Genomic DNA, 14,758 nt, shown 5'->3' with positions numbered 1-14,758 from the left:
CTTTGTTATTTAATTGCCTCATATGTTTCTTCTACTAGCTTTAGCCACACGTATAAGAACATTGCTATTGTTCTAATTTTGTTTGGAGGCCAATAATTGCCTAATGCATTGTATAACTTTGAAATTAGTATATATTGTGTTGTTAACCTATGTTTTGTAGGCCTGTTAATAAAGTTAATTTATTTAAGCCTTTAGTCTGTTTGTGACCAGAAAGGGTCAATGGATCAGTCTATTTTTTCCCCTAAAATAAATAGCATGCAGTATTAAACTAATGCAAAACAATAAATATTAACACCATGGCTTAGGGTTGCCACCTTTTCAAATGGCCAAAGTGGGACATTTTCAGTACAAACATCAGATTTTACAGAACGATACATACACACGGTCAGTACAAAGGATAGAACTTAACTTTTTTGCCTAAATAAAAGCTTATTCTTGTAGCATTTTAGTTGCTTATTCTGTTTCTTATAACATTTAGGTATTTTAGATACAGAATAACTGTTTTATGCAACTATTACATAAAATATAGGAAATAATTATGTCCTACAATCTCAGGACAATTGCCATTTTTAATATTTTTTGTCAGGACACAACTGCCGAAAGAGGGACTGTCCCTCGCAAAGTGGGACAGGTGGTAACCCTACCATGGCTTGTGTCTGTGTTTATTTGCTTTTCTGTTTTATTAACCTTGTGGGATGACAAATACAGATGTTTACCACACATATTTAATCAACTTTCCACTTGCAATTCAGGTGGTTATGGTATGGAGGAAATAAGTGCAAACTGCATACTTAGCTATTGTATGCTGAAGTAATGCTAAAGAAATGTCAGATTATTACAAGAAATATACTCTGCCAGAAATTGCTTAAGTCATTGAAGTCAAAGGGCACTGAGTAATCTGCAATAAATAAATAAAGAAAAGAAACAAAGGAAATAAGGTACTGACAATGTAGTGATACAGCTGAGTACATAATAATAAGTGGATGGTGGACTTACTGGGCTCTTTCTCTTTGGAACGGCATCTTTTTTAGGATCTTCATCTAGAGAAAAACATGGTTCAAAATGTTACTTGTTTGGTTCTGCTTAGGTATGTATTACATTGTATTCATACAATTAAAAACTTTAAAATGAAAAATTAAAAAATGAGTTTGTTATGCTCCAGTCAGACTTTAAAATAACAACACTCGGAAGGCACCCTACTTGAGCAAGTCAGTCATTCTGCCAGGTAGTACAGAGGATTAAGGCTCAAGGCTGTTATCAAGCGCTTCCTGTAGTCCAGGGTAAGATTCCCACAACTTCCACATGCATACTGTGTGTTTCTAAGCAAGTCATATAACAAGACAGTGCTCTAGACCATTTGGGAAGCTTGACCAGGATTCTCAGTTGTCTCTTTACCACTGCTTAGTAATTATGTATAAATCTATGAATGAAACAGTGCTTCTAGGTCACCCATGAAAAGAGACACTTTGTCAAGAGGTAATTCTTGGCATTCATGTCAATAACACATAAGAGCAGGTTAGGCTCAGATATCAGATCATAAGCATAAATTATTCTCTGGATTTCAAAGCTGGTAAAGCACCCAACAAGCACAGTCAAATAGACAGCAACATATTTTAGGACAGGTCAAGATTAAGTGACAAAGTCAGGGACAGATTACAAGCATATAAAACAGGCAGAAATTAAGCTGTTTTAACTTCTGCCTCTTTCATTTGCTGGCTACAACTGTCAGTTCTTAGTGTCTAGTGCAAGACTCAATAATCAGATCTTAACATAACTTAGGGGTACTTAATTGTTAAAATTGGGTCTTGTGTTACAGAAGTGCTTAACTAGTTTGTCTTTACCCAATATTTATCACACAGGCAAACCAATTAGTAAAACCTACAAGAAAAATCTTGACAAGCTAGAGTTTTCACTATGTAATGCCTTAAACCTCCTGTAATAGATGCCCATGAGATATATGCAAATTACCCCTTATGGATATGAAGTGTTTCACCTATATATGGCTTCTGAATGTCTATGACTTTTTACTTTTTAAGTTTTTATGGACAGACTTTGGCCAACAAAGCCAAAAAGACACTAGCTATGGATACGCACATTTCATTTTCTTATGATGTCATTAATATAGAATAAGTGGACTGGTTATACTCTAGAAACCAGCTAATGTCCATAACTACTAAGGTGTCTGCAAAATATCCCAACTAATAACTAAACCAAAAAGTAAAAAGATCACACAGACAAACCAATTAGTAAAAACCACAAGAAAAACCTAGCCAAGCTATAGTTTTCATTATGTGATACCTTAAACCTCCTTTAATAGAGACCTATGTGATATATGCAAATGACTGCTTAAGGGCATCAAGTGTTTCAGCTATATGGCTTCTACATGTCCATGACTTTTTCCTTTTTTCCTTTTTGTCTTTATGGACAGATTTAGGCCAACAAAGCCAAAAGTCAGTAGTTGTGGACATGTGCATTTCAGCCTTCTTATGACCTTGTCAACACGGCATAAGTGGACTGTTTGGTTATACCCCAGAAATACAGGGTATTTAAACTCAGCTGATGCCCATAACCAATAAGGTGTTTGTTCATAAAGACTTAAAAAGGAAAAAGTCATGGACATTCAGGAGCAATATAGCTGAAACACTTGATGTCTTTAAGGGATCATTTGCATACATCTCATGGGACTCTATATCAAGAGGTTTAAGGTATTACACAGTGAAAACTCTAGCTTGGCTATGCTTTTCTTGTAGTTTTTCACAATACTTGAATGTAATCACTGTGCACCATATACTAGGTATATGTTATTGCCTTTCCTCCATACAAACCACACTTTTCCCATCAAAGTTTTTAACTTAAGCAATATATCATGATGGAGTTTTGGTGATGCATCTTTTACTCACATTAATAACATATAACATTGGGGGAAACTTAGGTTTAAAGTTCATTAGTAATGAAATGAAGCATCTCCCATGCCTTCTTATCATCACATATTCATTTATTTATATTTACATTTATTTATTTATGTATGTATTTATTTTTATTTCTTAAATGGGTGGTTGGGTTGGTCCAGGGACCCTTTTCAAGTATGAACTGTAGCTCAAGGAAGAGAGGCATTAGGAATGATCATTTAAGATCCAGTCACTTATATTTATTTATTGAGATTGGATTATCAGTAAAGTCTGACTAATAGGTATACATTTCCAGTGTAGGCCTGGGGAGAAAAGCTCCAAACTATTACAAAAAAATGTATTTAAGAACGTTAAGTTTACAATCTTCAAAAATACTACAATACAAAATCAACAGTTTAAACAATTATGCCAGATTAGACATAATGTGAAAACATTGGTTAAGAATAGATATAACTTATATGCAATGATTTTAGTATTTAGAAAAACTGCAGCCAATTTGGAGAAATTAAAGGTAAGCTAGTATAATACAAACAGGAATTGCAGGATTAAGTGGGAGAAAAAAACAAGTTCATGGCATATTTAGATAGTGAGTAAGGGTAGGGAAATTGATTGAAGTAAGGAACTGAGTGACGAAGGGGGAGTAAGAAGGTATAAGGTATGCACAGGTGCATGTTCATACTTAGGGATACAGTTTATCCTGGGGTTTAATAAGAACAGAACCAGACTTTAGCTATGAAGTCTTTCAGAATTGTTTTAAAGGACTGGAGGAAGGATATTGACCTGCTGTATACAGGTAGGGAGTTCCAGGCCATAGCAGCATGGTATGAGTGCAGAACATGCCCAGCAGATTTGATAGTTTTGTGGACAGACAGGGTTTTTTGTCATTGGATTGCAATGATTGAGTGGGAGCGTAATTGTGTAGAATAGTATTTCATACTGGACAAGCAGATGGATGATGGATAATTTTATAGGTGGCGAGAAGCTGTGTATATGTTAATTGATGGGGTAGTTCTACCTAATCTAGGCTTCTTAGTGCTATACAGTGGTGGGTTCTGAATGGAGTATTTGCTTCAGATTTCACCACTTTATTATAGCATTATTCAAGTTTTGTTTTTTGTAATGCCTGGAGGTTAGTAAGGATTGGAGGGGTCTATATTAAAATAGCGAAACCTCACTTACGGGAATATCTAAATGCCGACACATAAATAGCGAACCGCAAAAACACTGAATGTCCTTAAGCGCGAAATTCGAAATAGCGAATTGTCATAGTTGGCCCTTAGCCGGTATAGCTCCCTAACGTAAATGTGCAATAGTTACAGACCTTAGGGTTAGAGTGCGGGTTAAGGTAAGTGCATACATAGTAATACATGCAACCTTTACTTTAGGGTTAGAAGTAGGATTATGTTAAGTGTATGTATAGTAATATAGTTGTCTAGCTGAATGTATACGTAAATTATACTTTTCCCGTAGTTGGGTGTTTTTTGTTTATAGTTAGATACATTTGTGTGTATTGAATGTTTGATTAGGATATGGGATATATGGGTGAAGTATAGATATGGGGAAGTGTGGATTATTTATTTTGTTTGGGTAGGTAGTATGTAGCGGGTGGTGGGGTTGGCCTACTATTGTATTTCAAATTTCGCGCTTCAGGACGTTCGATGTTTTCACGGTTCGCTATTTATGTGTCAGCGTTTAGGTATTCGCGTAAATGAGGTTTTGGTATTTTAATATAGATCCAATTGGAGTACCATAAAGGAGGTAAGTAATAACAAGAGTACTTTTTAGTTGTATTGGTGAGAAAGTGTCTGACTCTATAAAGCATCTGTAGTTTTTGATGTGATTTTTTATACAATGTTATATAAGTTGAATTTAAGATTAGCATCTACTATCATCCCTCTGTGCAGAGTCTGCATGTCCTCCCTATGTTCTCATGGGTTTCCTCCAGGTGCTCTGGTTTCCTCCCACATTCCAAAGACATGCATTAGGTAGATTGGGCACTCTAAATTGGCCGTAGGTGCGAGTGTATGTGCAAGTGTGTGGTGTGGAAGAATTACTGAGGCAAGGCTAGCCACCTGGTGGTATAAACTTGAAAACTGTAAGAGCTCATTGTATGTGTACTGTTCATTGCCTTTAAATGGTTATATAATGTGCTACCTTCAGCTGTGAAATTACTGACATTGTCGCACATTCTTATATGGCATTGTTAAAGCTGTAGACAAATTTTCCACCTATCCAGGCTACTCCATACTAATCTCCTCCTTGCCCTCCTTTACACCCCCCACCCCTTAACCCTGCATTCTCACGTACTAATTGTTTGCAAACTACTCCTTCCCTCTTGGCAACTACTTTCTATAATAACATAGATATTTTCTTTACAGCTCTCATGGCTCTTTGTTTTCTGAACCACAGCTGCACCCCCACACGTGCAATCATCACTCAAGCTTTTCTTAATGGAAAGAAACCTGCGGGCAAAACCCTCTACACTGTTGGCATGTATGTTTATAGAAATAGCCCTTTCTTAAGGTTTAGATTGCCCTAGCCACACTCAGTGATGTGCACATCAGCACACCTAAGCAGAATGGTCCCCCCATACATCTCCTACCCAGTGGTTGAGTTGTACTCAGTTAACTTCTCTCAAGCAGCAATACTACCACATCCCTATTAGCTCTATTCACCATTCTGTTGCTGCTTGTTTAACTGCCCTTAGGATTAGCCATTGCATCTGCTAGTTGTTAGCCCTTTGAGTCCACCTATGGCTTGTCTCTTAACTTACCCCAAAACTTGGTTACAGGTTCTACTCTGGGGCTTGGCCACCATTTTTCTCACTGATTGTTTTTCCTCAATAGTATCTTTCACATCCTCTGCTCTGCCCACTCTATTCTCCCTTCGGGCTCACTCCACTCCCCACCCTGCCCCCATTTCCCAACCGCTCCCCCCTATCTGTACATTTATAGTAGCCTAACCACTCCCACCACACCTCTGCCCAATAAAAAAATACCACTCCCTCTGAAACTCTATCCCCTCACAACGAATCAAGATAACCGATACCACATCTCTCAACCTCTCCCTACAAATGACTATACCTCCTCTCTTTTATCACATAACAGAACCTTCCAAATCACTTAACCTAGCCTTCCTTCTTACCATGACTATAGAACCTATACTCATAAGTCTACTTTTAGCATCTCTCTGTCTTCTCCTCCACCTCACCATTCTGCCTAATCCAAAGTACTCACCTCTTACCATACCACCTCTACCTTTCCCAAAACAGAGTCCCACTGTACAGACCACATCTCTCCCCACCTCTACCAAACCAGCCACTTTCTCCTCCTAAGCAGAAAGATTCTCTCCACCTTTAAAAGTACTTTCTCCTACTTTAAATGTACTTTCTCCTACTACCCTCCTTCTCCCTATTTTTCTGCCCCCCCCCCAAATCAAAAGACCCAAATGAAATCCTACCCTCCCTTACATAACTAATTTGTAGTTTTCTCTCAGGTGACATCCACCCCAACCCTGGACCTTCTGCCACTCTTAACAACAGCAACAGCAACACACCAACCCATCCATCCTTACCCTACAAATATCTTCTGTTTGCCATCATTAATGCCCAAAGCCTTTGCAAGAAACTTCCAGACTTCCATGCCTGATTCCTCCATAACCACGCCTACATCATAACCATCTCAGAAACTTGGCTCAAGCCACATCTCAAAGACTCAGAAATTATCCCCCCACCTACAAAATCATCCGTAATGACAGAACTCACAAGAAAGGAGGTGGAGTAGCCTTAATCTTTACCTCCCTCCTAACTGTTACTCCCTACACCAAGCCCATACCACAATTTGCCAAAGCCGAATAAGCAATAGCACTCCTCAAAATTAACAAGCATAAAAACATATGTGTTCCTGCCCTTTACATTCCACTAGGTAACAATATCCCCATTTTAGAAGACATTCTTTGCTGGTTCTATTCTAACATTAGTAATGAAACAATCATCCTGGGTGAGGTTAATATCGACTGGTCCTCCATCCATTCCTCCTCAAACCCCCACAATATTAACCTTTATGGCTTCTCTCAACTAATGACCTCTGCCACCAGACCCTCTAAAGATAACAATACTGGATCCATACTCGACTTGATACTAGTTTCCCATCCCAACAATATCTCCAAACACTAGCACCCTCCCCGACTCCCTTAGTGATCACTTACCCGCATTTGCACTTCACTCTCCTTCTCCCATTCACCTACAACCTAACTACATCTCAACCCATACACTCGCAAAGTTCAACCCCAAATCCTTCTATCTAAAACAAATGAACTGGAACCCTCTGAAAACTTTTCCCCTTGATGGCGCCTTCTCTTCAACTCCTACTTTATAAATTTACTCAACAGCTGTGCCCCCCCCCCTCCAGAACTAAGAGAGTCAAATCTAAAACAACCCCATGGCTCTCTAAAGATACATTAAAACTCATGCACACCTGGGATAAATCATTGAAACTTTACCATAAACTCAAAACAACAGACTCCCTTAATGAATATAAATGGCTTTGCAACTTAGTAAAAAAACAAATAGTCTCCGACCGTAAAACTCACTACTTCAAACTACAAAATAACCTCAAAACCAACTCCAAAAACCTTTGGAGCAGTGTCTTCACCGTCCTTAATCCTGGAAGAAAATATAACCCTTGCCCAGACCCCAATGCCCCAGACCATATCATAGCATCAAGTTTTAATTCCTTTTTCATAGACTCAATTACCAAGCTAACCACATAACTCTCCCCAAAACTCTCCATCTCTCCTACCCCCCCCAACTCCCTGTCTCCCACCACCAGTTCCACACCCGTCCCACCCTTCTCCCTTATACCTATCCCTGTCAGTATTATTAGGAGTCTCCTTTATAAACTAAAACCTTGCTCCAACACCCCCGATGGTTTGCCCTCAGACTTTCTCAAATTAGCTGCTGGTGGTATTGCCCTCCCCATCTGCATCTTAATATACCACGCCATCCAAGAATCCTATATGCCTCTTCTCTGGAAAAAAGCCTTCATCATTCCATTACATAAAGACAGCAAAAATTCTGATACCTCTAACTTCTGCCCCATCGCTATCCTCTCTCCCATTTCAAAAATTCTTGAAAAATGTATCCACCACCAACTCCTACTTTATCTTCTCGACAATCACCTCCTCACTCCAACATATCATGGCTTCTGGCCCGGTCATAGTACCACCACTGCCCTCCTATCTTTTCTTGACAGTATCAACCTTGAACGTGTCTCAGGTAACATTGTATCATCCCTATTCCTAGACTTATCCAAGGCTTTTGATACTATTTCTCACAGCCTACTTCTTTCGAAATTCTCAAAACTTAATCTGCCCCACACAACCATAAACTGGTTTAACAGTTACCTCTCAAACAGACAACAGGCTGTCAAATGGAATAAGTGTACCTCCTCTTTCCTAGATACCCTCACAGGTGTCCCACAAGGATCAATACTGGGCCCTCTACTCTTTAACATATTCATAAATGACTTCCATCTTTGCATCCCTAATACTAAACTCATCCAATATGCCGACTCCACAAGTATCTTCTCAGCTAAATCTCTCCCTACACTCCTGCAAGCTACTCAAACAGCCTTCATCAGCACTGAAGCCTGGATTTTCAACAACTATCTTGCCCTTAATGCCTCAGAATCCAAACTTATGATTTTCACCCCCACCAAAAACTCCAAAATAGACAATAACACCTTTGTAATCACAAGTCTAAATAACACACCTATTGAAGTAGTACCTCATACCAAGCTCCTAGGTATTATTATTGATGAACAACTTAAGTTCTATATTCATCTGCAAACTTCTATAAAGACAACCCACCAGAAACTTGGTATGCTTTATCGCCATAATCGCTTTCTTACCCCTTCTACTAAACTCACTCTCTCCACTACTTATCTATTACCCTCTATTCTGTATGGTGCCCCCATCCTTACCAATCTACAAGCCACCCTCAAATCTAAATTAGCAGCCTGCTATAACACAATTGCAAAGTTCACTACAAGCTTCAAATCCTCTTCCCATCACTGCAACTTTTTACACTCCTTAAAATGGCTAGAACTGCCCAATTATCTATCTTAATATCCAACTTACTACGGCCCATAAACTTATCTTTAAGCCCTCTGATTGTCCCTCTCTCTCTTCTACCTTTACCATACATCTTCCTGAATGCTTCCTTAGGTCTAACAGTCAGAACCTTCTCAAAGTACACAAACCCCTCCACACTCCAGGCCAACTCCTTCAGTCATTCTCCCTCACTTGCAAATGGAATTCACTCCCCTCCCATATTCGCACCTCCCAAAACCCCACTAACTTCAAACCTTACTTCATTCTTATCTTACTTCCAACTGGGAATCCTCCTGCTCCCACCCTTCCTAAGCTCTAAACTGTACCTCTGCCTCCGCCTTCCATACCTATCATTACCCTACCTAACACTAACCCACCTATCCCCCCCTTCTCTTCATACTCTGTTTCTTCCTTTCCCTCCTATCTCCTACTGTATATAGACTAAACAATAACACATTTACACCAAATCTTATTAACCCTAGTGACACTATTACCTCATTTACCCTATCTCAATGTTCAATCCCACATCTTGAAATATTGTTTTATACTTGCATTTTCACTGTATGTAAATATACTTGGCTGTATGTATATGTATTTTCTGTATGTAGATTGTATTTTATGTAGGTATATTGTGCTTTTCTCCCCGGGCCTCCATTGAAAAAGGGTTCAGTTTGGCCCAATGGACTTTCCCGGTTAACAAAACTGCAAATAAATAAATAAACCATGGCTCTAGATGATTTGTTACTATTGAAGTAACATACCGACAACATGTGAAAAAATGGGAAAAGGGGTTGTGGATCATCCCGAATAATTTGCTATGAGAAGTGACATCACTGGTTGCATTATTAAGAGAGAACTGAACCTAAGAATTAGTTACCAGAGTGTAGGTGAGACACATAAAATTTGAATCATTTTCTTTGTAATATAGAAAATGGAAAATGGGGCAGAAAAACAATAAATGCTTTCTTAAGTAAGATCTATATAATCTTTGTGAGAAACAGTATTGTTTGTAGGTCACTAAGATAGGATTTTAATACAACTCAAAGCAGAAACAGATTTTGACAGATGAGCACTAGTTTTACTCACCTAGTTTACCTATTATCCTATGTAAACACAGCAGTGATCTTGTTTTTTTTTTTAACAAGAAAAACATCTTTATTAAATTATCATGTATGACATAGGCCATGTTACATTTATATAAATGACAATAAACCATAGCGACACAATCTCAGTTGCAAACATTATACATTATAAACTGTGCCACACAACTGTAGCTGCAAACATTATACATCACTTTTAACATATCCAGTCATTGTTAGTCAATCATTACATATCTATTTCGAATCCTTCTTTCTTTTAAACCTTGTTCCTCCTCTACAGGTATACAACACTGATCTTGTTAACCAGAACTGTGTTTCATCTTACAAACAGCAGAACCTCATTCTGTGTTTCATGTAGTTTGAAATTCCACCTCAGATTCTGCTTTTTGCTAATACTTTAGGTAGGCCATTTCAATAATATACAGTTATATCTATAAAGAATATATTACCACATTACCTCTAAGCCTCATCCCTGTAACTTAAAACTGTGACTTATCATTCTGTATGTCCGTCTGTGAATGATGTTGCATTCTTATTCTTTATGCATTAATTTGATTTACATACATCTTCTGTTATAACTACATTTATCTTCTTTCCTCCAATGACATAGCTACGATGTCCTTTTAGTCTTTCTTCACATAGCTTCTTTTATACTCTATGAACCACTTTTGTTGTTCTTCTTTGCACACTCCCTATTAGGTCAATATCCTTGCAATAGATGAGTTTCCAGAACAGTACCCACAAGTTCACATGTAGACTCACCAGCTTTCTGTCTAAAAGGAGATGACTTCCATCTTTATCTATCATATCTTCTCTCTGTGCATCTCAGACTCCACCTCAGAATGAATATCTTTCTCACACAGGTGCCTCCATTTAGATAAAATTGATGCCATTAAGAAATGTTTATTTCCATCTCTGTTGTTCTTACTATCTTTCTTCCCAAGATTATTTAGTATTTCCATGGATTTCTAGGACATAGATACATCACTTTTGGACACGCCTGCATTGAAGTTAAGCCAACATGTATCTGAGTAATCAACTAATTCTGAAAAGTCCCATCTCATCTTATTATTCTTTGTTTATTCACCCTGTTGCATATCAATTTATTATTTGCAGAGTCATGCCTTTTCTTGTAATCACCCCCAATGTTACTAGCAGAGACACTGTAAAAAAATGTTCATGAAATGAGTCCAATTATACCCTACAATCCTTTCTTTAATGTGGATTCCATTTACTATAAATTTAAAAGACTTATACAGTCAGTTTTTGTTGGCATTTTTGGCTTCTCAAAACTAACCATCAGCTCATCTCAGTGACCCTTTTTTTTTTCCACCGGGTCTACTAAACCTGACTAGTATCCCCTGGACTATTATTGAACCATATTCAGGGCTGATGAAGATATTGTGGTACCCTATGCCTGTGTCATGTTGCTGCCAAGGGGTGTTATTACTCCTAAGTTTCTGCCCCCTTATGCATCTTTATCCCAACTCAGAGAAGGGCATGCAATGCTCTTGCTGGAGTATCTTCTCATTTCTGTGTTGTCTCAGCCATACACCTGAATTCCTAAAAACAATCCCCCTTATATACCCCCAGCCTCCACCAGGGATCAGCTTTAAGGTACATGCAAGTAAGGACACTCCCCCCAAAAGGATCCTGCCTTCCAGTGCTATCCACTACCTGAACAGTTGAACTTGGGTCACCTGGGCTATAATCAGGGCTTTATTCCTCTATCCCACTGATGCAGGCCTTTGTTCGGTCAGTTTTTAATAGAAGGCACTACTCTGGAGCATATGCCAGCATTAGTTAACTGGTATGGAAGTGTCAATAGCCTTGCCAAAATCTAAGATGAAAGTAGGATCGTCAGTCCCTCTATACTTTGCTAATTTAGTGGTTCAGTTAAAGAAGCCTTTACATTGCATGACATCATCATCTCACAGTGAATCCTTATTCTCTTTTAGTCTCTAGTTTTCTTTATTCCCATTTTTCTGAAGTGGAATCACATTGGCCTTCCTCCAGTCCTTGAGTAATAATCTATCCTTCCTTTATTTGCTGAACAGTGTGGTCAGATTTGTTACTAAAAGGTTTCAGAATTTTGCAATAACTTATATTCAGCTTTATTATTTTCTTTTTTTTTTACTCAAATGATTTTTATTTTGATGAAATAACACAATAATTTAATACATTCATAACATTCAATAACTATTTAAAGTATTTACATTCAGCCTGACAAAAAGGATTCAGATAAAAACATCTGTAGTTAAATAATAAGTTAATATATAAACTATGATAGTTAGGAAGAGTTTGGTTCCAGCTGTAGGGTATCAATCAAATTCAAAACTCTCCTCCATGGACTATTAATCAATGGCTTAGGAAATGTTCTTAACTCTTTAGTTATTTTCTCCATTAGTATGCATTTCTTTAGTGATGATAGGAATTCCTCCATTGTGGATGCTACAGTAGAGTTCCATCTTCTAGTTATACATTTTCTGGCTATTGCTAACATTGTCCACAACAAATACATGTCATCTTTCTTCATATTATTACTATTAACAACATTCAATAAAATTAAAGACTTTGTCAAAATAAATATATCAGTATAGATAGCTTAAAGAAATTTGTTAATCTCATTCCAATATGGGTTAATATTAGTACAGTCATAAAAATATGAGACCAGTCAGCATTAGTGGACAGATGACATCTCCAACATAACTTGCTGTTTGAAGGGTTCATTTTTGAGAGTTGCTCAGGTGTCAAAAAGGATCTGTGTAGAAAGTTTCAGTGAAAAATCCTCAAGAATTGTGAGTAAGAAGTTAGTTTAACAGAAAATAAAATGTTTGTTTTGTCTTCCATTGGTAATGATACTTGAAACCCCTTAGTTAGATATTGCCAGTAAGTATCTTTAGAAGCAGTCTTATAGACAATTAAAGTATTATACAGATATGATAATTCATTCTTAACATTGATATTATTATATACAATTCCAAAAATCCAGTTTATAATTTTTGGTACGGTTTTGAAGGATGAGTTATGTATTATTCTACACAGATCCTTAGTGTACGCTGTGACACTCTGAAGAACCAAACAGTGGTTTGGGGATAGGCCGTAAGATGACAATATACTTTGTGTGTGTTCAAAGCTTGTTGGTTTTCAATACATTGCAACCAACAAAATAGGTTATTATTTTCCCATAAACCAAAAATCTCTCTGTGTGTTAGCAGGGAAACCCCTTGTAATAGTAAATGGTATTAAAAATCTATGCCACAATTTTATATCTAAATTTGTGTTAATGAATTTTCTAAACACATTAAAAATATTGTTTATTAGTGTTAGTTTAGTTAATTTTGTTGTACTATACTGTACATTTAAACTTAAATAGTGCCATATCTTGTTATCTTTGTCAGTTACCAAAGCATTCTTTGATAAACAATTTTCATTCATTAGAAGGTTGGGCATCGGGCTGGCAACTCGGCACCATAAAAATCCACTGCCAGTTATTAGTGGACCGGAGTTCCACTGTAGCAACCCCTAACCGGGAAAAGCTGAAAGATGAGTATAATGGAGTGTAACCGTTTCCAATTGGAAGAGTATCTAGGATTTATCCAGTTCATCACTATTTTAATTATAGATGCCTTTATGTAAGTTTCAGTCTCTGGGAATTTTAACCCCTCTTGTTCCCATTTTCTGATATGATGAGAATATGCCACTCTATTTCTTTTGAGGTACTATAAGAATTTCATCAGAGTTGAAGTGATTTCTTTAAGGATTTTCTTTCCTGGTGGAAGTATAAGGGTTTGTGCTATATATAATATTTTAGGTAACAAAACCATTTTTATCAGTTGTAACCTATCATCAAATGTTTTAAACAAATTATTCCATTTACTTATTAATGTATTGATTAAGTCAATGGCTTTAGCAGAGTTAAGCTGTAAGGTTTTCTCTATATTCTTGCCTAGGACTATTCCTAAATAGTCTAGAGTTGAAACTTGGTTTCCAATAATATGATTAACTGGAACCTGTATGTTCTTTTTTTATTTAATAATAAATATTTTGATTTAAATTTGTTGTAGGAGAATCCTGACATTTTTTTGGAAATTTGTTGTTACTATATCCACTTCACCTAACACTTCCTTAGAGTTGGGTAAGGTAAGTAAGACATCATCAGCAAACATCATTATTTTAGAAATTTTCTATGCTTTTAATTCAAAGAGCCCTTTCTGAGCCAATTTTTGCATGAACTGAATAGTATTAACCATCTTTTTGAACATGTATCATGTTTGTTTTAGATGATTTTCAATCCATTTTGTGACTTATTAACAGAAATGCATTTGCATATGTCTGCCTTTTTAATGTCACTCTCTCCACCAACATTCATTCCTTTCTATTAAGCCTTAATACTCCTAACATTTTGTAGGTAACTAGTTCATATAGAATTCTTTTCAGAGTCTGCTATATTTTCATTGTTCTGTGCTTTGGTTATTGTGATAACTTTCTCAGTTTCCTTCTGCTTTAAGTGGTTTTTATATCCATTCTGCTCCCCATGTTTTCTTATACTTATTTAATGCTGGGTTTTCCTCTTAATGTGACCTGTTCATTGATCAATACTTTTTATGCTGTTCATTTTTATGTTGTTATTTTTGC

This window comes from Protopterus annectens, chromosome 6.part0, assembly GCF_019279795.1.
Source record: "Protopterus annectens isolate FY-2018-M chromosome 6.part0, PAN1.0, whole genome shotgun sequence".
In the NCBI taxonomy this organism is placed as follows: domain Eukaryota; kingdom Metazoa; phylum Chordata; order Ceratodontiformes; family Protopteridae; genus Protopterus; species Protopterus annectens.
Note: the sequence above shows the minus strand (reverse complement) of the source record.